Source organism: Acanthopagrus latus, chromosome 23, assembly GCF_904848185.1.
Source record: "Acanthopagrus latus isolate v.2019 chromosome 23, fAcaLat1.1, whole genome shotgun sequence".
Lineage (NCBI taxonomy): Eukaryota > Metazoa > Chordata > Actinopteri > Spariformes > Sparidae > Acanthopagrus > Acanthopagrus latus.
In genome coordinates this window covers 18538502-18564410 of record NC_051061.1, presented here as the reverse complement: position 1 = coordinate 18564410, position 25909 = coordinate 18538502, and the positions used below count along the sequence as shown (strand labels likewise).

At 43.0% G+C, this 25909-nt stretch overlaps 1 protein-coding gene across 8 annotated transcripts in view; it reads left to right on the top strand.

Moving 5' to 3' along the window:
- Positions 1-25909, top strand: part of si:ch211-278a6.1 (SRC kinase signaling inhibitor 1) — a 112338-nt gene that overhangs the window by 34764 nt on the left and 51665 nt on the right. The gene's annotated exons all lie outside the window — the stretch shown is intronic.

The window sequence follows — 25909 nt, the reverse complement described above, 5'->3', positions numbered from 1 at the left end:
ATATTTCTTCCCCAGCAATGCCTCATATTATTGCATTGTTTCCACATCACATCAGGAAAAGCCACTTGAAGTAATTCCTCCAGTCAGCTTGGCTTTATTTGGCTATATCACTCATTATGTGGTGTTAACAAGGGCTGATCTGATGATCAGGGATGTTGCGTGAATATTGGAAACAGAGTGTTGTTCCTGCATGTATACTATAAGCTTGCTGTCTTCCCCTTCTCTTCTTTTATTGGCGCATTGCTGTGTTTCCTGATCACCATTTGATGATCACTATATGGTGTTAAACCATTTGCTGCAATATGAATGGCTTCCCCTGGGTGGCTGTGCATGAGCGTCTTTGTCGACATTCATAAGAGCAGACAAAACGGGAAACCACTCATCAGACATTTCTTCACAGGGAACCTTTAAGTGTGAATCAGTCGCAGAAGTCTCCTATAGCAGGGTGGTGCAGCAATAATACCAAAGATTAGGTGTAGCCATAATGTCTCCGGTACAAGGCAGCCTGCTCTGTAGCCATTAGAGGGCACTGTAAGGGCTGCAGTTGAAGAGTCGCTCAGATTGCCCAATGGAAGATTGTTGTGTTTTGGATTTAGTCCATTTTGTCACCGGAAATACTGCAGGACTGAAATCTGCAAAACTTTTTTTTTGTCACTTCTTAATTGCAAGCTGCACTCTGCTGCAGTGAGGCTATGCAGATTTCTCTCCCAGATGGCCGAACATGCAGGCAGCCGCGAGCACAGGAGACAAACTCTCCACCCACACTCATGGCAGAGCTGACCTGCCAGACACACACACACACACAAATATTCTGTATTGTTGTTACTGGGTTGATATTTTCACCAGTGTCTGTTTGTTAGGTTGTCAGCAGGATTACACAAAAACTATTTAACAGATTTCCATGATATTTGGTCGGAAGATGGATCTCGGCCCATGATGGTCCCCATTTTCATTTTTGTGTAGATCCTGATAAAGGGACGGATCCGGGAATTTTTTTTTCTGTTCTTTAACCTTGCAAGATCTAAGGGAATAATGCATGGGTCTTTAGGTGACTTGTATCTATGGGTTAATACAATTTGATGTAGTTCCTAGATCTGGTAAGATTCAATTATGGTTAGGAAGTGATACAGGGCAATCAAGTTTGATACTGGATTGGTTGAATTAAAAGAAACTGATGGGCCTTGGTGGAGGTACACGCTCTACTGACTGCCATTCTAGTGAGGCCATTGATTAACAAATATAGTTATAAAGCTCAATGTTTTACAGCTTATTTACTCATGTGCAGGCTGTGTCGATTAGATATCAAATTGGCCGTACAAAATTAAATAAACTTGAAACGCATCTCTCATTTTGAACAATAATTGCTTTGTTGTCAAAGCTTATTCCTGAGTTGTTGTTTTTTGCTTTGATAGCCAATGAAGGTTTTAGTGAAACCGAGTCGGCTCATGCTTCGTAGATGCCCTGCTGTGGGTGTGTTGATGGCTGACACACATCCAGGAATGAAGGACCTAAATTAAATTTCATCAAGGGCCCACAGAATCCCAGAGGCTGCCCTGTTGAGCAGAGCATAAACTCTTCAATAACCACCATAAGAGACACATTTCTGCTCTCACAGACAAAATAGGATGAGAAATTCCTCTTTGTGAAGTACCCAAGTGGTGGTGCGGTTGTAGACTTTTGTCTGTTTCCCACCATTCAAACATTTCCCCCCTTTATTAACTCGTCCTCTCCCTCCCCTTTCCCCCCTGTGATAACCTCGATGCTCTCTCACATGGAAACCCTTCAGATACTGCGGCTCATTACTGCTGATATTCCAACTTTTTAGTTGTTTGATACAGATGTCTCTAACTGCAGCCAATTACAGAGCTAATTAGTGGATTCATAAGTGATACAGTCTCTTTCTCTGCACACAGATTATCCAAGTCAACATCTGCGCAGACAAAGACTGAGCAGGAAACTTCACTTTTACAATGTAAAACTCTCCTCTGGTACCTTATTGTCAGCAGAACCTTGTTTTTTTTTGTTTTTTTTTCTTACAAGGACGTCTGGATTTGCACTGATAAGGTTGAGTAGAACAGTTAAAAAGCTGCTCGCTTGAGCCGGAAAGCCTCTTAAATAGGAAGCGCTCATAATTTGCCACTCTGGAGTTATTAATACCATAATGCAGCGCATCAATATCAGGGTGTAGTCTAATGCAAGGATGAAGGTGTTTAAAGTACAACGTTATATCGCAGTAAGGGACGTGATTGGAGGGCAACGTAGAAGGACAGCTTTCAAACATACAGTCTGGAGGAGAAAGTGCAAATGGAGTAACACACACATCAATGCACAACAGCATTAGTGTGGATTTGAGCTGTGCATCCCCCCCGGTAGTTAAAATTCCTGTCGTCATAGCGGAGGTTTGATGTAGTGGACCTCTCCTGAATGTGATGGCTGCCAGAGTGTAGGGCAGAATGTTAAGATCCAGAGTACCACAAATTAACAGCTAAAAAGAGGGAGTGACAGAGTGTAGCCGTGACGGTGATGGAGCCCAGTGTGCAGTACCGCGTAGCCAATAGCCGATCGATATGTCACACAGTCCTGTCCAGATTCCTGTTGAAAGAGCCGGCCTACTCCCTTTAGATCTCCTTCAGACCTGACTGAGTCTTTGTGTTCACCAGTGCTGAATGCTAATTCGTCCACTGTGCCAGAGGCTCATGTGCACTGTCTAACGGTTTCTAAAAAGCTCTTTAGGACGTCACAGAACGCTGCTCTCCATTTTTCCTCCTTATGCCTCTTTGATGCTAATTTGGATGACAGTGTTTTTAGTTCTGTGTGCAACAAAGTCTGCATAATTAACAAACTTGACTGCATTTTCAGAGTTGTGATTAGGATTTTTGACAAAAATGGATAATAAAACTCTCAGTAAGAGAGGCTTTCTCTCCTCCACGTTGTAGAAAACACAGTGACGGCTTTATCTGGGCAACCATCCCCTATTTCAGGCATTTAGCTGTTTTTTCTGAAGGATGAAGACTCCCCTCGTCCTCATAGAACTAGGCGGTCATCAGGGACGGAGGATTGATGGATAGACCTTGAGAGGGCAACTTCACAGAAGTGCTGACGTAGTACGGCAACATGATTAATGTAAAGCCCTGTCTATATTTGGAAGCCTATGTAACAATAGTGGTATTGAGTTCTTTTGTAAGGGCTGTGTAAGATTCCCTTGTGTTCTCTTTGGTTCTAAGTAGAACATCCAGGTATTTATTCATGTTTATTATACAGTTAAAAATCAGCAAACTCTGTATAAAGACGTCACTCTCGCAAAATTCTTTGGAAACTGTATTTTAAAGATACCATTCCCAGTGCAAACACTTTGTACTTTAACAGTTTGTTTTTCACTTACTTAGAGGGACTCTGGTGCATAATCAGCAGCTCATTTGTATTTCCGCTCCCTTTTCCTCCCTCTATTAGTGAAGTGTTTTTTCTTTTCAACTTTGCAAGAGGACCTCTTTTTTTTTGTAAACTATGGTGGTGGTGGTGTGTCCTTTTTGGAAAACTGTTAAGTAGAGAGTTTGAATTGGAATACAAATCTGTTTAACATGTGCTCATTTGCAAAAGTCTCAGAAGTTTTTGGTGAACTTGACGAATCAGTAAGCCTCGATCACGTTAAGTACAGTAAGTAGCATACAGATTTTGTTTTGTGTCAGTGTGCAGAACATCCTGACATTCTGCAGTCTGAAGAGCAAACAAGGAGAATCAAAAGGCTGCCTTCCTACCACATACAGATTCTCTTAATCATGCATCCATAATAATGTTCTTAATTTTTTGTTATAAGTGGTATTAGCACATCGCATTTTCCCAAATCTTCTAAGAGCTGCTATTCGCTTGCCTCACAGAGAATGGTTCATGAGGCTAGGAAAAACCAAGACCTTTCTTGGTTTTGGCTCAATGTAAGAGCGAGCAATGACAAGCAGCATACGAATGTCTTCCTTCGTTCGCTTTGGTGTGTGCTGTTGTAGAAGTCTGTAGTTAAGTGAGAGGAAAAGCTGTGGGGACTTTTACACTGTGAGAGCAGAATAAACAGACAGCGCTGTGATTCACTCACAGTCTTACATTGTTGCATTTTCAAAAAGCTAGCGTCCCAACATGGTTCTGCTGTCTGTTTTGGATTCCTGGCGGACTGATCACATTTAATCTTAATGTTACTCTGCAGTGGCAACTCCTCACTGATGGAGAAAGTCACCCACACAGCAGTGAACACTGACTGACGCACATTCAACACCCAGCCTGGAAAAATCAGAATTACAAAAGGTTTAAAAAGTTGGTCTCATCACAGCCTCTCTCAGAGTGGCTGACTCACTGATGCCACGTCTGACTCGTGTCGTTTGTCACGAGGCGCAGCAGTCGGGGCCATGGGGCTCCTGATCACATAAAACTGAGTTATAGCACCCCCAATAACATTGGATTACTGCAGTGTGGGCCACAGTACAGTCAACAACACATCTGAGGGATCCTTTGAGGGGCACTGAGGGAAGGAAAGTAGAAAGTAAACCTTGATGCTGTCAAGGATGAGGAGACAGATTAGTGGAAAATAAAGAAGAGGGACAAAGTCATTGAGAGAATCGGATAGCAAACACAAAAGTAGTACCTGCTGACTAAGTCCTCGGTTTAAGAATGTAGCATAGTGTAATGGTCTGTACCAAAGGTCAAACAGTAAATGGTGTTTGTGTGTGGTTAGTTGAAGGTACGTGTGAAAATCTCAGTGAAGGTTTTTTCAGGGTCACTGATGTTCAGTCCTGCTGTCTGCCTCTAGCTGAGGATCAAAGGAGGACAAAACTCTGGAAACACATTTTTTAATTTCTTTGGATTTTGCTTGCTGCCCTCACTCTAGGTTGGCTCATCTAGAAATGGGTCAAGCAGCAGCATTTCAAGCCAACTACGTGGCTGCAGACCTAAGGTCAAGCATTTTGACTGCTTCATCCGAGAATAGCATAACGAAGAGGTGCCAAGTTTTTGTTTTTTGACTTCCTGCATTGGAAGAGCTATTTGCCTTTATCGTTTGTCTCAGTACAGACCACTCTGTCTCCACGACTCACATCCATTGCAAGCGCGTCAGAGAGATTACCTAAACGATACTCAAGTGTCCTTAAATGAGGCAATCTGGACAGCCCTGCCTATCCATTACTGTTAGCGTCATGATTAGCTCACAGCCATTTACTCAGCAAATCCATCCATCCTCACTTGCTTGGCTCTTTTAACTCCCTTTCCCCTTGCACTCCTGTCAAGCTCATCTTCCATTTTGTCAGTGTCTGCATTTTCTAAGACCAGTTCTTATCGGCTCAACGTTTTCTTTCGAGCTCCCTCTTATCTGCGGCATTGCTCCGCCCGGCGGGGTAGAGAGTTGTCCTGTGTGGCCAAGGCAAGGTATAATAAGACAGGTGCTCAGCCAGCCTCTCACACAGAGATACAAGCTTCATCTCTCCTCCACCAACGCTGTATCTCTGTGTGAGACTGACTGTTTGCGTGAAGTGTCAAAAATAAGATCTGGCCCGAAAGGTCACACTTGTTTTTGCTGCGTTGTCATTACAGTCTCTCTCTCCCTTACTCCGCCTCTGTCTTATCTCAAGATGCCCCGGTTGAAGACAGTGGCACGAAGGTTGTTGAACCGGAATGAGACAGCGTTAATTAGCTGCTGTGTGGGAGCAATTCTAGGCAGCAGGCTGATCCCCTCCTACTTAGCCCATAGCTAGACGCCAACGACTCCTAATAGGTATTTCATCTCATCTTTGCCCACATATACCAGCGTATAGCTGCTGCCTTCACTCTGCCCCGATATCTGGCTGAGTAAACTAGTGCAAAGCAGGCCAGTAGAGTCAGGAGGATGGGTGACATTTGAACTAAAATTCAGACTGAAACAAACAAATCGAGTTTGATAATTCCCTTAGCTTTTTGCATTGAATTATTCCAAATAAACCGCTTACAATGGCAGTCTGGTGGACCTTTCAGACAAGTCTTGACACTCAGCAGCCATCTTGGCAACATCACTGGGCAGTTATTTCAGCCTAAAAGGCCCAGCCTCATATCTATATTAATTTGGAGGGAGCCATTGCTTCACTTTTAGTGTTCATGGGGTTATATTAACTACCTGTGTCCTTTTTTAAAAATCCTGTAACTTTGACCCCCAAAATGAGGCTGAAAAGGATTTTTTCCCCACAGGTTACATAAAACCAATGTTTTTTATGGCTCAGTTCAGAGTGCTTTGACATGTCATGCACATCCTCTCCTTCCATATGTATTCAAAGTACATCTGCAGCTTCATCAAATCAGCTGAAACTGTCGCAAATCTCAAGTCAGAGCAGCATCATGATTGGCTGATGTGTTTCCCACTTCAGCTGTGATATAACACATGACTAACTTTTGGGGGGGAGGGGCTTAACATGTGAAATGCAACCACCATCTCTCGCTTTACAGACTACTCCATATATGCTTTGGTGGTTTGCCTCCTCTCTTATAACATCTCTGGTGTTGATACCTTCAAGCTTTACTACATTACATATTATGGAAGTACGGAGCAGCTTGAGAGGAATGGGTGAAGAGGTTCGCCTCTGCATCCTTTATCCTCGTACGATACAAATGGTACAGCATCTGTCTGGACAAAAGCATTTCCAGGCGGAGAGGAAATTCAAGAGGAAGAGGCATCAAGCAGAGGCAAGATGGTGGGGAAGAAAACAATTGGAGGGAAATAGATAGAAATGGAAAGATGCAGGACTGTGATAAGCGCTGCTGTGGTTAAGAGCCCCGACATAGTGAGAGTGGAGAGGAAGGCGGGAGGGACAGGAGGTGGGAGAAAGGGAGGTGGAGGGACGGTGGAAAGGGCGGAGAGCTGCATAAACATGGGGATGATTGAATGTGATAGAGAGTGGCGGAGACAGAGCCTGTTTTCCAGATGCCTCACACTAAAGATAAAGGGAAAGAAGGAGCCAGTGGTCCTCTCCAGGGACGTGCTCGGAGGAAGTGGGATATGGGAAGAGGGGGCAAACAGGGGGCAAGTAGAGTTCTCCGGTAATACAAGCTGCAAAGTGCAGGACGGGGTGTTAAACAGCTGCAAAGAGACGGACAATATATTGTACCCTTTGTTCCTTAACCAATTATGGCCTGTAATGGCCAAATCATTTATTTGCTGATAGAGCATAATTGCACGTCAGAGGGTTTGACTAGTGGTAACTGAGCTAATAAATCTCTGATGATTTACTGCAACCACACAGAGACACACACACAGCCACACACGCTCGCAGTCGAGCATTTAGTGTACACAAAAAGAAAGGAGTGTTATCCTATCTGCTAAATCACAGTTCCCCCTCTACTGGAACATTAAGTAAACCTGCAGAGATGCTAATGCAATTACGACACGCCTGCTCTGTACACAAATCAGAATAATTAAAAGGTCAAAGCGGACACAGTAAGCCATTAATATCTCATCTGTATGTATTTGTAGGTGCTAAATTGCTTGGTGGGTAGAGGGTTGTTTTTCAAAGGGAGGGGATACGCTGTTTTGTTTGCCTATTGTTTACTCGTCCTTGTGAGGCACACATGCGCTTCTTTATCTTTACAACATGCTTTCGGTGTCACATATCCACACAGGCACAATCATGGGACCGCATGCACATGAACACCTGGTGACACATGCATGTGCACAGGCTGATATGAATTAAATACAGGTGTGCTTGTATATGTGTGTGATCTCTTTGGGGTGTAAAAGTGCATGTTCAGCAGTTGTAAAGCCCTATGTGGCCATTGTTAACCTTGCAACGCTCAGCAGGTGCAGCTCTGCATAGGGTAAGATATCTGTGGGTGTCATCCGCTGCTCTACAGCACAGTCACAGTGGCCTTTGTCTCATAACTGCACACACTGAGGCTGTGGTTAGACTGCAGATAATAACAGATTTTGTTGACGACGGTGAAAAAATGCGTTGTTCAGCAGAGGAACAGTTACTTATTAGAAGTTCTGAGCATTTTTTCCACGAACTTGCAGGTGGTGTCAAATCTCTGTGGAGATTTTGACCACTAGTAGTGCTGTGGGAGTCATCTAATGGGTTGCACCTCATTATTTATACATACTTTCTTTGATACATGTTACATTCATTAAATTCATTGTTTATTTTTTTCCCTAAACATTAGATATTCTCAGTTAATGTGCAAAGAAATAAGAATATAATCAGGGATTCACAGTGGATTATTTCAGTCGATACGATGTTCCCTGATTCTCATGGCCGATACCAGTATGATAACAGATAATTCAGCATTTTGTATTTTAACACTGTGTGTGCCGTGACTATTTGTAAGATTTGAATCGTTACGTGTGGTATTACCCCATGTTTCTCCTTGTTTGATTGGCTGTATCTTTTCTGATCACCATCACATATGACATTAGTGTGTGACATGTATACAACATCAGTGGGCATGTCTGTTGGTTGGGAAGAAATCCCGAGGGCCAAACCATTAGATTAAAAATATTAAAAAAAGGTCCTCACGGTCTGAATATAACTTATTTTTGATAGAACACAGAGGCGTCACTCATTTAATTTCATTACTTCTCGTGATAATCAAATTAATGATTCTTAGCACATTACGATGAAGAACTTACCGTAGTTAATCAGTCAATTGTTTAAAAAAAATATTTTACACATGAAGAGTAGGAGTTTTCTCTGATCAAAGTTGTAACAGTGGAATGTGATCACATTTCAGACCCCAGTGACAAAAAACACAGATGATGACAAAGTCTCACACACACTCACTCACAGCAGATTCTCTCTCATGGCAGAGATTAGTTGCCCGCGATGCATTCCTTCAGAAGTCTTCACCTTGAGGCTTGCTTTGACCTCTCCCTGCTCAGGTGGAGATCCGGACTGAATCTAATATGTTAATTAAACATCATCGCTATCTCAGAGGAGCAGAACGCGAAGCCCACATGCGCTCTGATTTTAACTGTGTTTGTTGGTCGGTGTGGTTCCTGAGCTTTGCTGAGTGTTGACATGGACCTAAGCCCAGGCCCACTGGTGTTAATTACCGCACCACTCCTCTCGCTTTCCCCAGCCTGTGATTGGCTATCTTTATCTGAGCAAGGAAGCACCCTGGGGGCCGTGTGTGTGTGTGTGTGTGTGTGTGTGTGTGTGTGTGTATACACATCTCTTTGATGGGGCTCTTTTTATTAGAGCGGATTGAGATGCAGAGATTGACGATTCCTACTATTCCTGTGGGCTACACAGACGCACAATTTTCGGAGATGGACAAAATTAAATTTAAAAAACTCTTTCTCAGGTTACGTTGAGCCGAGGAAGGAAGGTGTGGAGTGAGAAGTAGAGGCAGATGGTGGAGAAAGGGGGAGGAGGGGAGGACGATGAGTGGAGGACTGTGGGGGAAGCGGGCAGGGAGCGGAGGTGTTGCCGGGGTGACAGGAGAGAAGGATGAAGTGGGACGTGCCAGTGGAGCGTCAGTAATCTGCAGCTCTGGCTGGCTGACATGACAGTCAGACAAACACGCACACACACACACACACACACACACACACACACACACACACACACACACACACACACACACACACACACACACACACACACACACACACTCCTGCTCTGTCCACAGCCCCCAGCACACAACTAGTGTACACAGGTCTGCAGTCAGTGGCCAGCAGGAGGTGGCCAGTCTGCAAGGTGTTTGAAGGCCACAGTGAGCCATGTTTTTTCCCGCTGCCCTGCTAGCTTGGCACGACCACTCAGATGGACATAATGAGGGAAATGGAGAGAGAGAGAGCCAGCAAGACAGACAGCCAGGGACACACAATCAGAGAGAGAAAAAAGAGACAATGTCAGAACTGGCAGCCTTTCTTCCCTCTCTCTCTCTCTCTCCCTCTCTCTCTGTTTCTTCCCTCCTCTCTCCACCTCTTTCACGATCCTTTTGTCCCTCCCTGCCTTCCCTCTCTTTGATTCATTTTTTCATACACGATATTCCGCCCAAGCCAGTGTCCCGGTGAGGTGGTGACAGCTAGGGATGACTTTGAAGATGGGTGGAGGGATGGAATGACCTAGACGCAAAAAAAAGGGATAGAGGGCTGACAGGAGCACGGATGGAGAATGCTGGGAAACGCGCAGGTGGGCGCTTGGAGTGGTCCCCTCTCCCCTCTTCTTCCCTCTCTTTTTTGGTCCCAATCCTGTTCAGTATTTTTTCGTTGTCTATCTCCTTCCTCCCTTACTTTGTATTTGAGGCATCCTTTCAGTTGTTGCAGTTGCTTGTGGTATTTAATCTTGATAACTTGCAGCATTGAGGGACTCTCTGCATGTGTTTTACAGTGTTTGTGTGATTGTAGTTGTTGTCATGAGAGTCACGTAGCTCTGCTGTCTGCTTCTGCCTGCCTCCTGTATGTTCAAAGGCTGTGGAGCTCTGTGGCTCCACCAGGACTCAAGCTGCTGCTGCTGCCGCCGCACTTGTGACAGGCTTCTTCACAAACTCTGTCATGGCTTCCCGAACGCCCTTCGGGACTTTTTAAGTCATTTGTAGCCAGTCACTTTTAGTTCATTTGACTCCTATTGTTGCTGCTGCGGCTGCTGCCACGCTGATTCATATTTGCATGTTTTCGTCGCTGTTGAAGCTTATTTGGATTTACTCTTTAGCTTCTTTGCGAGCTCCCACTACCCCTTGTATATCGAACGTGTCTGTTTCCAAGGAGATGTCAGCATGACAAAATAAAAGCCCTCAGTCAGTCAGTGTTGCCACTCCCTTTTCCAACTATGCCTCATGTTCCTTTCCCCGTCCTTCTGCTGTCTGCTCATATTTGGTGACAGTATATGATCTGGTGGATCTAGTCTGATGATGTTGGCACGGCAGCTGGGCCAGCTAGACTGGTTATTCTTCATAATTATCCCACTCTAATGACCTCACCGATGGAGCGTGTGTGTTAGTGTGTTGTCGGGTGACCACGATGCTCACAGAGCGACAAGGACCCTGATGAGCAACTGGGATTTCTCTGCCTTGGTATTCCTTCATGAGAACCTTGCATTAAGGGGACTGTGGTGAGCACTCCAACACAGCCAGTGACAGTAATGGGAATATGTGTATGGGTGTTTTTGTGTGTGCCTATGTGTTGGAGCTCTCATTAGCCCGCAGGGTTTTGAGTCAATAGAGGCCAACACCTCTCCCTCCCCTCTTTTGTCTCTTTACAGCCCTGCATCGCAACTGAGGATGTGTGCATATGTGTGTGTGTTTATGAAGTGTATATATCTTTCCAATGTGTTTGAAACCAGTGTAGTGATGCTTGATTTACTACATGGTCTTCTCTTGCTCTCTTGTATTGTTGCTTCTGTTGAAGAATCTTTTCCCCAGTTAATTAGTGAAGTGAACCTCCAGAGTTTAAACCATTATTTATTCATCATGGCCTCAGTTCGATCTCATCACTGAGCAAGGAGTCATTGTGTGTGTGCGTGCTTGTTTGTGCATTTAGGATCAATGCCAGAGGGGTTGCAGGGTTCACAGAGTCAGACTATCTAACACACACTCAGAGGGATACACTTCAGAGATTAAAACAAGGTGAACGCTCCCTGCATAAATGAATTTCCTCATCCACCTGTTCTAAACACACCTACACTCTGTTGTCCTCATAAAATGAGTTTAAAGGATTCAAGACAGCTGGAGAATAAGCTGTGAGGGGGTCTGGTGTGAGCAGCTGACGCCTTTGTTTGTTCTGTTCTGTGCTGGGATTTCTTACATTTGTGGAGTAAATGCATGTATGCTTGTGTGTGTAGGTGTGTGTGACGGAGGAAGCTCTTACTTTACTACGGCAGTACCTTTTCACTGGCTTTCTTCTTTCAGTAAACATTGACTGAAGCACAGTGGCTATATATTCTTTCATCTGTTGTTCTTTTATTCATTTATCTGTCAGTTATTCTTGCAGTGAATCACTTGTTTGGCTTATTAAATGTCAGAAAATGCACTTCAGTTTCCCAGAGCTGAAAGGAGTCTCTTCACATTGCTTGGTTTGTCTTACCGACGTGTGAAAATTCAAATCTATTCAGTCTGCAGTGATATCGAGCAGCAATTCCTGACATGGAGCATTTTTTCCGTAAACGAATTTGAATAGCTTAAATAATTAATTATGTGGTAGCGGGTAAAGATTTACTTTATAAGATGCATCTTTGCTCAGGCTTTTCTCCAGGCGAAGGTTGAACTTGAAACTCCAGATCTGGACTGTTTGTCAGTACCATGGAGAAGACGAGTGAGATGCGAGGGTGAAATTGGCCGTGAAGAGAGAGGAGATGATGAAGGGCTGTGGCAGGATTTCTGAGAGCTCCATCTTAACCTCAAAGTGATGTTATCCTTTGATATATTTTCTTTTTCCTGTGCAGTCACATCGACACGATATGAACAGTCGACCTCTGGCATTCGCTCTCCGTGGGGATGTGTTCTCACCACAAGTGTTCAGGCTATGTTTCATTTCTATCAGCAATGGCAATTTTCTCGAAAAAAATTGTTTTACTTCAGCGACTTGGAAATGTTCTGATTCCATTTGTGCCGCACACAAATTCACATTAACAACACCACTAGGTTTAAATGATAGTGTAAATGAATACTGTGTTGCAGGGATGATAATGTTTGACTGTATTTATAGTAAAGCTAACATGATACTTCATCGATCTCGGTGTGGAAGCTCTTTTGCTTTTTCTCCACAAGGACAACATTGGTGGGATTGTATTCAGAGCAACATGACTGAACCTTGTAGTGATTGTCTTGCTTTGTTTGCTGTAAACTGCTAAACAAATACAAAAAGATGAGTGTCGAAATCTCTAGTGTCCCTAACAAAATTTAAAGCAAAACCAACATTGCTAAACACACAGTAATGACAATTTAGATGTTTGTTTTTAGCTAAAACATTTGTGTAGCTTTTAATCCAATGTGGTAGCCTCAATAATGAGAAATAAAAAGGACTTGTATCCTTAGAATTATAGCAAATCCCCAAATAATTCACATCAACTTAACACTGTCCTTTGAAGACCAAAAATAGTTTAGTAAACCCATCCTAGATTACATGACTTTCAAGCTTTACACCACCCCTTTTCAAACAGAGCTGGATGGATTGGTTCAGTCTTTGGGCTATGTGGACCCTAATATTCCACTAATAATCATTATTAGTGAGGTGTTAGAGTCCATGTGATCGCATCAATTGACTCTGCATCACCTTTAAGTTGATACAGCAACTTGTTGTGTATCTACCCTGTTAACAGTTACAAAGCGACGTTACCGTATCTCACCATGTGTTGAATCCAAACCCAATAATTATGCTCTTGTAGCTCTGTTTTTGGTCTCCACCACCTCCTGAGGTAAATACATGGCTCTGTAGTTGCTAAAAGCTCCATTACGTTCACCGTCTAGGCTCTAAATGTGTCTGTGTTGTTTGGTAATAAGCAGGGAGTGTACAGTGGGTTTTCAGAGCTTTTTGCTGAAAACAGCTGCCTGCTGCGGCAGAAAATTACACAATGAGAACTGTGAGAGTGAGCAAAACAGTAAAGTTGAGCTGAAACTCACCATGCAGCTCTTTAAAGCTGAAGGGAGCTTCAGGTTCAGGTGATAATTACCTGCGGGTTTAATTACTTGGAGCAACTGCTTTCACGTTGTCACATTGTTTTCCATTTCATGTGATGCAGTGGGATAAAGTATAGATGATGGCCTCTTTAGCTGTCAAGGACTTTCATCACATTTATCTGCAGCATGAGTTATTCTTGTTATAACAATGGTTTTAAATGCTGCTATAATTTCTCTCACCTTTGTTTCACCATATGGAAAATTATATATGTTGTGTCTATATGGATTAAGTCTGTTAATGTCAGAAACCAGATATCACTAGACTAGGTGGCAGTGAGGACTGAGGGGACCAGACAGAATCATTAAACCGGTCATTAGTAGTGATCAGTAGGTTTAAAGCAGCTTGGCCGAGCTATTTTCAGACGGCTTCAGGTCATGATTGAGCTGTGGCTCTTTGCCTTCTTCATTCATTCCCTTCATTCAGCGACAGCTTTATGTTCCAGTGATCCACAGTGCAGCGGGGCCAAAGGATCTCGCTGAGGTCAGTGGGAGGGCACCTGGGAGACATAAGTTTTTGATGATCCGTGCCCATGCTTGGAGAGACAGGAGGTGGTTTGGGGGGTGCAAAGCTGTAGCTAGAGGGACCATCTTCAGACGGAGAAAATGGAGCATTTGTGCACATCTGCTCCAACTGGCCAGAGGGTGAGTGGAGCAGCAGGTCAGGAACAGAATGCGTTAGACATGAGAGTGGTGAGAGAGTTGTATCTTCTAATTAAAGGCACTGAGAGTGTTGCATTTTTAAGAGCTGTGAGAAAGGAATGCAAATAAGAGCAGAGCAGGCTAAAAGAGAGACAAAGAAGTTGGAGAACACACCGTGAGTGACTCGCAAGCTTTTAAGAAGGAACTGGAAATTTCTCAAAAGCGTTAAGCGAAGCGTGAAGAGTTCTACAGTCAGGGGACAAGAGTGAAAGGGTGGCCAAAAAGAAGCAGGGACGGAAGGACAGAATGGAGGGAGGTTGTGCTTTGGAAAACTTAAAAACAGAGATGTTTTTCTAACCCAAGGTCATTTTAGTGTAAGCAAGAGACGGGACAGAGTCAAACAGCCTGGAGTGAGAGAGACTGGAGATGGCTGACTGATAAAATAGTTTTTTGGGGGGGAGATCCGTCTGTTTGTCAATCCGTCCGTCTTCGGGGAGTTCTCCAGTGAGATTAATGTCCTGCCATCAAAGCCTAGAATCCCTCCTGTCAAACACACGCTCCAAAGCCTATTTATAACCAGACGCCCACTCACAAACTCTAATGAGTCTCTGGGTGACAAATGGATTTGGAGGACACCTTGCACACCCGTTTCCTTCTCTGCTCCCTCTTCTCCTATCGCTCATCCGGCCCCTGGCCCCAACTTCTTCCTTCATTTTTTTTCCCTCTGTGTCCAAACATCCTCCTGCTCCACTTCTCACCGCTCTTCCTCCAGTTTTCTCGACACTCACCTTAAACCATCAATTTCTCTCCTCTTCACCAACCTCTTTCTGCCAGCCGCTGATTTCCCCTTTTTGTCCGTGGCTCAACCACCTCTATTCTTAGCCTCCCTCGTTCAGTAGCTGCCTTTGTCTCTCAGTCTCCCTCTCTGTCAGTCTCAATCTCTGTCTGTCTCTCAGCTAGTTGTGAGTCAGTGCTAGTGCTTACTGGATTAGCCATGGGCCGCTCTGCCAAGTGCTCTGGGGGCTCTGGGGCAGTACATTTAACAATTGTCAGATTTCAGTTTAATTCAGCCAGCAGGTGGCAAGAAGAAGGGGGAGGAACTGACACTGAAACAGACACATTTCTTGATGTCTTCATTTCTATTAAATGGTGCTGTTCTCTCGCTTGTTAAAGAGCTACAGCACCCCTACCTTTAGCTCCTAAGGCCTGATAGTTGATTTATTTTTGCATGTCCAGAGAGGCAGGTCTCCCGTGGATGTGATTGGCAGCTGGAAACCTTGAGGTTAAAGTCAAAAATCCAATCAGTTTGCCCTCAGGTCTCATCATAAATGCCATTTTAACTGGGGTAAATGTTACTTGGCACTCTGCGACATGGAAATGTTAGTATGCCTGCATCAAAGCCCTGCAGCCATTGATCATCACACACGAACAAATCAGGAGCATTGTGGGAGAGACTCTTCGTTGTGGCATTTAGAGATTAAGTGATTTATTGATAATAGAGCAATAAATGTGCATTTTGATCAAACCATATTTGATATTTGAACGCTTTAAACAGACTCCTGTAAAGTTAAATCAACAAAGCAACAGAGCAAGCTTGTGCTAAATGTCTTGCTGTTTTCCTGACAGCATTGTCTACACAAAAACAAAGCAAAGTAACTGTATTCCCCAATGATACATTGAACTTCGCTCTCTTCTTTTGCTTTGATCAGTTTTGACTGCAGCAGTTGAAAGAAAGTTTTGAAGCAGCGGTGGCAACATTTGCTAATCCTTGTCCTGCTGTGGTAAGCCATTTGGGAGTGAGCTGCTACATCGAGGTTAGTCTGGAAGGTGGCAGAAAGTTTGCTGCTGTTTTTCTCAGGTTTCTGACCCAATAAAAATTGCAATTAAAAAGCACCGTTTTGTCATCCACAGATTCATTCATCCATCAAGGTTTCATTTCCCTCTGAACTCATTCATTTTCATTTGACTTTTGGTTTGTACCTCTCCTCCGTGGGTGGGACAAGCGTACGCCTGTTTGGTTGTTGTTTATAACGCCGGGCTCGTCAGGGGGTTGGTGTCTTGGCTGTTTTTGTTTGTTGCAGTGGGCGCTGTGTTGTGCTGGCAGTGACAGCTTGTTAACGTCTAACTCGTCATCTCCTCCTCTTGTTTTCGTGCCAACTGGCTGCTCTTCCCCGATCACCTACGGTACCTCACCATAGAAACCCACGCATCCATCTGTACGGCTACCCCACCCCTTCATCCCGCTGCACACCAACCCAAATCAGGGGCTCAAAACACATGCAAGCACGGGTGAGATAGACGTGAGATAGAGATGGGAAGGAGGCATGACAAGGAAGAGAGGAGGAGGAGTACACAGTGTCGGCTTTAAGCAGACAAAGATTGAAATGATATCTTTTGACACGTGCACAGAGATTCACGTGAAGTCTGAATGGAAAAATCTAGATCCAAACATAGCAGCATCCACATGACATGCTGGCATATGTTACTGCATGGCCATTCGTCTCTGGACTGATGTGGTGTATAGGATAACCAGTCACTGATACACACAAGAGGCAGAGAAGTGATGGATGACTAGGATGCGCAGATGTAACGTCAAGGTTATTCAATAACACGGCCGAGAAGACATTTCAGAAGTACAAGGATGAGGAGAATGATGCACAAAATGTAGTGTACTGGAATCACAACACGATACTTAAAATGAATTAAAGATGTGCACTAAGTACAAGCAATTAGTTATCATGGGAAATGTTCTAGACGCCCTCTAAACAAGCTACTCACAGCATCAAAACACTTGAATTTGAAGCTTTTGCTGTTTTTTTTTTTTAAGCTATTTAACACCAACTGCGATGTCCACAAGGATCCTTCATCACACTGTTCTTTTAGACAAGCACACCAAGGAAACATTGTTGCAGTTGTGTAATGTGGCATTCCCTCCACCAAGGCAACAAGAGCAACACTTACCTCATGTCAATATGGAATTGTGGGCATTGTAGTCACTCACATGTATTCAGTTTTTGTTGATGGCAGACATCAACAGACTGTCTTTACATATAGACCGAATCACTTTGACTTTTCGCTTACAGCAGTCGCTTCCAGGTAATAATAGTGAATAAACATGTTTGTCTTCCTCTGTTAGTCATACTACTACTACTTCTCTTCTTTCATTTTTAGCCACAACTGTAACATTGAAAGATTTACGTTTGAACACGTCGGTCTGACCTAACTGCAATTTTTGCTGTGCTTGTCTTATGTACTCTGTTACTTTGCCAGCGTCTTTGATGTCTACTCAACAGCGACATCTGAGACTAACTTCTAGTTTGGGGTAAAAGCAAGCTGTCATTTTCATAAGTCTGTGGACCCCCAAGTAAATAAGTTTTTAAACTTAATGTTGAAAGAGTTTTCAAGTGCAAGGATTGTTTTTCATGAGAGATGACAGCATTGAACATTAGATGAATCAAATGGATACACTTTGAAGTAACACCGTGAAAAAAGGCATTAAAATTGTATGTAAAGTGGTGTGTAATGCAGAGGTTTTCTACTCGGAAGTTAAAGTAAATAGACGTTCTGATTCGTTCTAAACATAACTTGCGTTGAGCATCATTAATATTACTCTGCAATCAAAAATCAGCGATCCTTACTAATCCTTGCAGAATCCACACAAGTGGAAAACTGATGTTGAAGAGAAGGGCGAATCTTTTTGCTCATCACATTTTTTAACAATATGACGATGAGTATAATTTTTATTTTCAGTGGCTGGCCTGTGATTTTACACACCGTAAAGTAGATGGTAACGTCTCCTTCCCCTCTCCACTGTGACAAGACAAACAGGCAGGCAGCAGAGGTGACGGGAGATGTGAGGCAGAAGGTGGAGCTGCTGTTTTGACAAACTCCTCTGTAGCCCACTTTGTGATATCCTCTGGGGACTGGTGAAACAAGCAATTACTCCAACACCCCACTAGGGACTGCTGTGTGCCGCTCGTCTCCCCTCTCCTTCTGGGATCATAAGAAGTGTGCAAAAAAAAAAAAACCTTCCCAAACATGCTGAAATGCCAGATATGGGATTTCATCTGTGATCTGTGTCACAGTGTTCACTTTACTTCAAACACAGTCGGCGTCTTTGTATTAGTGACGCAGTTTCAACATGTGTATTATCTGATCTGAATGTCCTCTTACATCAGGGTTTGGCGTTAACACAAAACGATTTCAAACTAAGATTTGAGGATAAGAGAGGGGGGTTTGATTTTTATTCTATTGGCTTCACAGCCCTCTGTCAAAGACTTCTCCTTTAAGGCAGCCCTAGGAAAATCTCCCACCTACCTCCTATCCTCTGATTCTCCATTTGTCTTTTCTCTGATGCCAGTTGACAGAGAGCAGTTTGTACTGTGACACACGACTCTCGGCATCATAACACAGATCAGTGCCATGTTGACTCGACTTGTAATCTCTGCTGTCCCGCTTGTGCCACATCTGTCACCGACTGCGTCTCTCACCAACATGCTTGTGCAACTTTGCACTGTGTGCTTGTCAGACAAACTGTGTGTGCGTGCGGGTGTGGGTGTGTGGGAGGCCGAGTGGGGGCTGACTAACTGCAGACAGCTTTGTGGAACAGCTGACCTGTTGTCAAGGCGACCGATCTGCAGTGACAACCACTGTCACACTCGCCTCAGCTAGTGACTGGCTGTTGATTGATCCTTTTATTTCTTTTTCAGTTTTGTGAAGGTAATTTTTTGCCTCTCGCTCTTTTAATTAAAAAAAGGTTCTGGCAGTGGCATTCCAATTAAACTGTCAGGATAATTCCCATCGAAGAGGAAAATTGCTCTTATTATTTGAAGAAAATCTGCACTTCCTTTTCTGTGCCTGTCTTCCCCCGCCAGGTAGCACACATGAGAGGTAGTTGTGTTAGCCCAACTCTATTTTACAGGGGTCAGGAGAGCCTGACCTGATGACAACTGCTGAAGGAGCTGTGTTCTGCCTCTAGCAGTTTAGGTCTGTTTTGAGGCTATTAAGGTCATTCACTGTCTGTCTTGATACCAAGTATCGTCCCAATTTGTGCTCTTCAGCTCAACCTTTGTCACTCTCCCCGAGGTTCTTGTGTTTGCTAAGCCGAGTCGCCTGGGTAAATGTTTGCAGTTAATGTTTCTGGAAAAACCCCGATGCATTCAGATGTGTACATGTCCAAGGCTATGTGCAGTATTATTTGCTAAAGATCACGTGTACAGTACATGTTCACAGTACCTGACTTTCATCGTTCATCTCTGTGGACGAGTCTGTGTTTCAACATTTGTAAGCATGACAGCGCTCGATATATTTAAAGAGATCTTGGGACACCTCCAGCTGTGTTTGTGACAGCCAAACAGGTATTATAAGCCCAAACATGTAGTTTCCCTTAAGCAAGTTGTTTTTGTTGCTAAACCTAACCATAGAATGAGCACAGTACTGTGAAAAGAGAAAAAATGTAATTGAACCTGAAGAAATATAAAGAATCCTTAAGTCTGGCTTATTTGAGTGTTTATCACTAAAGCTGTTGTTTTGTTGTTTTTATAGAAAGCTTGTTTTTATGTTGGGATCATCATTAAATGTGCCCTAAAGTACAACTACTCTTCTTAAACATACATACATATAAAGAATATGCTTTAAAAACATACAGTAATCATTATAGTCCACAGATATCATCACAGCTAACTGTTACTGTAATGTTTTTACTGAATTTAGGAACTGCTGGCAGCACATTGTCCCAACACTGAATATCAATAAAGTCACACATGACCTGGAATGACATAGTTAGCATGACAAAGATTTTAATAGCTCACATCATCATGAAGAATGTCTCTCCACAATCTTCTTGCCAAGATTTTGAGTGACAGAGAACTCTGGCAGTCTTCCAGAATTCACAGAGCAGGAGTTACAAACATAACTCTTGCTTTAAGCGATAATCACCTGCTGCCTAGCTCCATTTGCACACCTGTCACTGACAAACGCATGACCAAAAGACTCTGTATGCCTTTCAGTCAGCTACACCGATGGCTACTGTGCATTTGTACGTATTGAAAGTCAAATATCGAGGTGATTTAATATCACATCGAGTACAATGACACTCGCAAATGTTCTAATCCCATTAAATGATACTGCTGCTGCTGAGCGAAATGCAGCTGAAAGCCAGAACCAGCAGTGCTTCTGTCACTGCAGCAGATGAACTCCAAACTCATTTTTCTCAGTTTCACTACACACAGTCGCTTAAGTTTGGCTGGTGGGGCTCAACACGTCTTCTCTTTAACATTCCCCTTGTTTTTCGGCACCTATCCATCGCTCCTGCCTACATCTGTTCGGGTAAATCATTTAATCAGCTGATCTAAGTGATGAATGAATTTCAGCTTGTAATGTAATTCACCACTTTGATTGATAACCCATAGCCAGAGCCTAACTAATCTGACAACAGATGTGTCCCTGTGGGACAGTGCTCATTAGGTTGGCCTGTTGGCTCTGTCTGGAATCAGAATGGCAGCGTGCTAATACTACACGAGGCTTGGCAGCAGGTCTGCCGGGAGTGGAGGCAACAAACTACTTGTCAGAGCCAGCTCAGTAATCCTGCCGCGTAAAAGAAGTAACCTTAACAGTGCTTCTGAGATCCCCCTATTTAACCAGCAGCGATGACAAGATTTACTGCAAATTACACATCATTACATGATCATTACGAAACCTTAGGCTCCCAATCTCAGCAGCACAAATCCGATTTTGGCTTTTACTGCACTGAAATAATATTAGAATAATAATCTTATTTTGGTGCTTAAGTGTTTAATTAGATAGAAGAAGAACAAAAACAGTAGATGTTGTTTGCAGGTACCTTGCATTTCTACTGAATTGCTGCGCTTGTCTCTTTCTCAGTAGAACCTGCAGTAAAAAGGGGTTAATTCAATAGCAGATTATTAAATGGCCATCACTAAATAAGCCTCTGAATGTTGAGGGCTTGGCAGTCATTGTTTGGTCTCTGAGATCTGACAAGCTCACAGTTCAGTTATTGTTACAGGGTGTTGCAATGCTACAATGAAAATATCATAACAGCTGTTTTGTCAGTGCTATCTTACATCTTCAGTTTGATTTTTCTTTGTAATTTTCTGACAGCTCTCCATACTCCTGTAATTCATCGAATCCATTCTCAACCCTGTCTGTCAAACTAAGATGATTCTCTTCCCCCGACTCGAAGAAAAATACCTTAACTTACATCCTGTACACAAGCCTTGATATTTCATTCTACATCTCTTTTATTTTGCCCTTTTTCTCATTATCTGCCTAATCGTGCTGTCTAAGGGAGCATTTTAAGGGATTTTAAACTTGAAACTTCCTGCTGTATCTATAAAAAGCCACCCTAGCTCTCCTTCCAGTACATACATTTTGGAAGTTTTGACACTTCTGGTTTCCCTCTGCCAGTGTTGGCAACATGCCTGCAGAAGGCTGTTGTATAATCAGCCCTCCAGAGGCAAGAACCAGGGAGAGGTTTTGACCTGTCTGTTGCTAGCTTAATGAACCTGCAGTCGGTGATGTACAGTAACAAGAAATACTTTCCTACTATACGTAAATATGTGTCAGAATTTGTACTGTGCTCAAGCATTCCTGTTGGTAATGAATTCTTCTTTTGTTTCATTGCAGTTTTTTATATGGATTTTGTAAACAGAAACTGTGTGGTTGGTCTTGATTAGGCTGGTGGGCGAGCAACGTGTATTTGGTTTTACTGTTTAGTTTTGCTCACCAGACCTCATTGTGTGGATCCTCAAGGTCTAACAAACATGAAGTCATCTACACTTTCTTTTCATAGCGGTCCTTTTTTTAAATTTTCTTTTTATTTGAAACAGGCATTTTTATTTGTTAGCAGACCACTTCTTCCCAGTTTTAAAATAGCTCGTACTAACTGAAATTCAACCCTGACATTACCTTTTAAAGTTCATATGCTGTTACAATGGCGAATTCTGATTTTTTTTTTCTCTTTATCCAGTTTTTCCATTCATTTCAAATACCAGCTGTTCCCCACCTGCCCTTTCCCACAAATCTCAAGTCACCTGATCCCTCCACCAACACACCTGTTCCCCTTTTCCTTAATATCAGCCCTGACTATATAGCAGCCCTCACATACCAGTCAGTGTAGCGCCCAGTCTTATGCTGCATTTCAGAATACATCTAAGGTCAGAATTTCTAAGCTGAAACTTTTAACTTTCTCCCAGCATTCCAGTTGCAAGATGTCAAAGAGAATACACATTTGAACCCCTCAGCATTGCAGCCTCCTTTCATTATAAACTAAGCAGAACAGAGCCAGCGCCATTATACATTTTACTTAACGGCACTTTTATACTTGAAAACATGTAGAAACGTTTCATTCACTAGCCTATACAAATACTGCAGTGCTGAGTTACATCCTCCTGCCTTCCCATGGGTGCTGATACTGTTGTGTCGGTGCAGATGGATGTGTCTTGAGTACTCCATTATACTTTTTCTAGTCGAACCCTTGGAAATACTTACAGCACTAGCACCCCAATTTTTCTTCCTATGCCTTGCCTGCCTGTCCCTCCTGACCGCAACCACTTCCACTGCTTAGTTAGCCCTCTGTGGCCGATAACCTATTACCTAACCTATAACCTAATTCTGCTTAAAACTCGCAACAAACTCATTTGTGAAATTCCTCTAGGGTGAAGATATCCAAATAACTCTGTTGTTTTGTTGTGTTTACATCTGGATGAAGGGGAAGCAGAGATCTTTGGAAACGATGATGCAGACGCCCACTCATTGAGTCTCGTCAGTGAGTGTAGCATCACTTCTGCTATTGCTTTATGATATTGGAGTATTTGTGTTTGTATGTTGACAGAATGGATGTTGTGTTGTTTACATTCATACTGACACAAACAAACATTGTATTGAGTGATGGCAAAGAGAAATCCAATCTGCTTCCTATTTACGACGTCACATGCATGCCCAGTGTGTGTGAATGGCCGTCTGATATGTATTTTCAAGCCTGCTAGTATGCACAGAGATTACATCTGAAACAGGCAAAAAATCTGTCCGGAGTTTGTTTTTTTGGAAAAAAACCTTGTTTCCATAAATACCCTGTCCTGCTTGCGATTACACATCTCTGTGTGAGGAACTTTTTACAAATGCCTAACGTGTAAAAGTTGTTGGCTGTAAAACTAACACGAACTAAAAATGTGTAATAGGCTTAACAGAGCTGCAGTGTTGTGTGATAATTCTCAGGCGGTTCCTCACTTTCCCCTTTCATGTAGGCTAATTATTTAATTAATCGTTAATATAAAACGTATAAATTAGTGGAGATTTAAGTGTGTGTTTGAATCACTTTTACATTATTTTTTACAACACCAATAGAGTATGGGTTTCAGGCAAGACACTGCGGCACAGTCCTACTGTACACACAAAGGAGAAACACATTAGGGAAGAGATTTATAACTCCCTGAATGCCTTCTTCCTCTGGTGTTGCCCCCTCCTTCATAATAACCCTGCTCATCTCATGAATATGCAGACGCTCTGCGTATCAGCTCAGATAGAGAAGGCTTCTTAAATCTTCCGTTTACGTCCTAAGATTTCCTTTGCCGCTTAAGCTGCTCGACCAAATTTCACCCCATCAGTCATATTCCAGTTAGTGGTTGCTCTGCAGGATTTAATGTGCCAACATGCATCTCAACGTGTGTGTGACTGTGTATGTGTGTGTGTGTTGTTAATATGATATGGCCTATGGGACAGATAATGACCTATTACACCTGAGTGATTTAATATAGAGTCCTTGGCAGCCATCACAGGGGTATCTCTATTACCAGTGACCTCCACCTGAGTGTTTTCCTGCCCACTTTTTTTTTTATTTTTTTTTTTATATCAGCTGTGGCTCCCTCTGTTTGTCAGGTCAGGCGCTGCAGTACAGTAGCCAGACAGTCTTAAATGTGTGTGCATCTTTCCTTTCAAGTGTCAGGGCTTTCTGTTTGGTTCATGTGCGCTCGGGGGGAGATATGTGCCGATGTGCAAGCAAGATAAAGGAACAGCTGGTGGATTCTGATTGGACGAGTGTTTTCATCCACCTGCCTCAGCCAGAATTGGCCTGTTTGCATGATAAACAGTCACAGTCAACCCCTCGGGAGAGTCTGGATTTTTCATCCTTGTCCTTTCTCTCTCTCTCTCCTGAAGTCATTTTCTTTCCTCATCTACTTTCACTTGTCCGCACATCTGCAGTAATTATTGGATCATAATAAACAAGCTGCTTGTTGGGTTTGTTTTGTGTTTTGTTTGGTCGGCTTAGATTAATATTTTTGTACTGAATGGGGAAAATGTACTGCTTGGAGAAAATACAGAACTTACTAGAATGGCACTCAGTAGAGCACATACCTCCGCCAAGACTCAACTAATCAAACTTAAAATCAAACTTGATAACCCTGTATCACTCTAAACATCTATCACATATATGACCATCCCTTTGGCATCTGTTATGGGCCAAGACTCATCTTGGTGGACATTAATCCTAATGAGAAACCAACCTACCTACCTTGTTTCAAATCTAGAGAAATGTCTAAAAGAAAGTTTCTATCCATAAAAAACAGTGTAAGTGTTTAGTGTGCTCATTTTGTGAGGACAAGAGAAATAAGTCGGATGGTACCACAGGTGATGGTGTTGCCCGACTGCAAAATCAGTATTTTATGCTTTGTTTTGTTGCTCCTTTCATCACTTTGCTCACCGGCTCAGCAGTGCACTGTGTCGTGCTGCTCTGCTGAATCCATTGAGATTAGCTTGAAAGCACACTGGCTACCTCTCTCATACTAAAGAAGCACCTCCATCTCTGACAGCTACAGGATGAATTTAACACGTGCAGATAGATATTGCTGTGAATCTTTGGGTGGGTTGTTTAAAGGCAGCAAGTCTGCTTTGGGTTTAAAGTTGCAGCTGTGGATTTAAAGTCAACAGAAGGTGAAGTCAGGTAAAGATGAATAGATGCAGCGATTCATCTGTCAAACCAGGTGTGAGCTGCACAGTTGCCCTCCTGCTGCTGTTTCTTCAGCCTTGATGCGTTTCACTCTGTTAAAGTACCACTGCAGACAAAATGACAGTTGTCTAGAGTGATGATAATGACCCTTTAATTGGCTGACCTGGAGCCGAATCTTCCTTGTTGATTTTAATAACTTACCAGCACTGGAGGCTGTTTTGTAACAGACACGGTGGTCTGAGGATCAGGCAGGAGGAGTCCTTCCCAGCAGTGATCAATAAGGTATCACGTTTACAATAACAATAATGGACGGTCATTTAGTATGTACATACGCAAGTAGTTCAGGAAATACTTGACAGGTCTGCGCATTTCTAAACGACCCTCCATCTGTGCCAAGTTCTGTGTGTTTATGACATTGTGTGTGTGTTAACGGTGGAAGATCACGTACATGTGGCAGTGCGCCAAGCTTATTACACTGCCTGTATGTGGCTATATTGTTGGCAACAGCCTTGTCATGATGTTATGATGACTCAGGCCTGGAGACTACTGCCTCTGTCATTCAGACTCACAGCGTCTAACCTCCCCCGCCGCTTTGGTTCTTAGATCCTGGGCTATAATTCTAACAACATTTAGATTAATCATTGTTAATGAATGTTGTCTTTTTGTCTGTCAAGTATGAAACATGCTTCTTTTGTC